Genomic DNA, 1,960 nt, shown 5'->3' on the forward strand with positions numbered 1-1,960 from the left:
ACCAGGACCGTTCGGCAGAGGGAGGCCCCCATTCCCTAATTTCCAGGGTGGAAGGCAGGCACCTGGCTTCACCGCCCTTCCAGATGGGTAAATCCGCAAAAGAAGATCAGCGAGTTATTAGGAAAGATTGAGGTTGACACCGAAAAGACTGATTGGCTGTGAAATTTGCGTTCTAATTCGTGAAGTTATTTAGGAATAGTGATATTGGGTAAGGGAAACTGAAAGGACCTCTTTTTGTTGTTTGCAACTAGTGTTTGAACATCTTTTGCACGACTGACTCATAGTTATGTAAGCACTGCTCCAAACCCTGGCTGGTCTGCAGGCTCATTTTTACCTTCCCCGTGGGGCAGCTGAATACTGGGTATGAAAAGACACCCATCCTACCCTAGCTCTGATCCCTGGAACCAATGCGTGATGCCGTCCCTGGCAAGACAGACGTTGCAGATGTGATTAGGCTGATGATCTTGTGAGAGCAAGGTCCTTAGAAGGAAAGGTGTCCTTGGAAGTGGCAAGCAAGTCATTGATGGTAGAATAAAGAAAGTGGAATGATGGAATGCAGTGCTGACCCGAATGATGGCGCTTTGAAGACGGAGAACAGTGGCCATAAAGGCCATTGTGGTTTCTAGAAGCTAGAGAAAAAGGGCAAGGAAATGGTCCTTTCCTAGAGTCTCCAGAAGGAAGCGTGGTCTGCTAACTTCTTAACTTTAGCTCACTTAAGCTAATTTCAGCCCCCTGACCTCCAGAGCAGTAGGGTGATAAATTTGCATTACTGTAAGCTACCAAGTTGGAGGTAATTTTAATAGCAGCCATAGCGAAACTAGTCCAGTCAGTTTATCTGATCTTGGAGCCTCCTTCCAAAAGCGTGCTGTGGGTAGCAGGTGGGATGAAAGTCCTCGTTCTAGAAGATGCCGTAAAAGTGTGTACCTCATTCTGGAGGAGCAAATCACAGCTGCCAAGTTAGCAAACGTGGTGGTAAAACAGGAAATGAGACCGTGGACGGACAAGATTCTGCTCCAAGAGTTTCCAATGCTCTGGGTAAGTCACAATGTTGACATTTCTCATACACCGTGCCACGATCAAATGGAAATTCCCATTAAAATGAAGCAGTTTTGAAAGAAAGAACTCAAAGAGCACTCTGAACAGTAAATGTAAAAGATACTAATCAATTTTAATAGAGCCGTCTCAGTCATTTTGGGAGTATTATGTAACAAGTAAAGTGATAATTTCTAGAACTGTAGCTTCAGCCTGGACTTCTCTGTTATGTGTCAAATTTGTAAATTACAAAGACCGAACAGTTTTACAGACTCCCTCAGTTTAACGGGCCCAAATTACACCCATCAGCTTCTGCCCTTTCTGTTCAAATGTGTTCTGCTTCCTGGTAGATAAACTCACAGCAGTGTCATCCACCAGGGCCCCACTTCTAGAAACCCACGTGTCGTCTTTGACGTCCGTTCTCCTTGGTCACCACACACTGTGGACATCCCCTACCGTCTCAGGGGGCCTGGAAACCTGTTTCCATTTCAGTCTGGCCCGCATCCTCTCTCCTCCAAGCTATTATAACATCTTCCTAGTTTTTTCTCTTCTCCAGTTTTACATTTTCTTCATTGCAACAACAGTGAAGATGTTGTTTTATAGTGATAACAATTGCTATGAAAATGCAGTGCTGACCATCTTATACCAGTACCTTCATAGCCTTAATGATGGCCCAGGGGCGGAGCTCACTGGTAGAGTGCTTGCTGAGCATGAATAAAGTCCTGAATTCCATCCCTAGCATTGCAAAAAACAAAAACCAAACCAAAACCAAAAAGACCTTAAAGAACAGCCAGCAGTTATAAAGTCTTTTGCTCCCGTGATCTGTGCATCATGCGTCAGTAAATCAAACTACATGCATGCATGCCACATACTCCACAAAACATCACTGTCTCACACTTCCCTCTCTATCCTGTTGTTCTCGCTCCTC

This window comes from Fukomys damarensis, unplaced genomic scaffold, assembly GCF_012274545.1.
Source record: "Fukomys damarensis isolate Sample0158 unplaced genomic scaffold, DMR_v1.0_HiC HiC_scaffold_30, whole genome shotgun sequence".
Taxonomy (NCBI): Eukaryota; Metazoa; Chordata; class Mammalia; order Rodentia; family Bathyergidae; genus Fukomys; species Fukomys damarensis.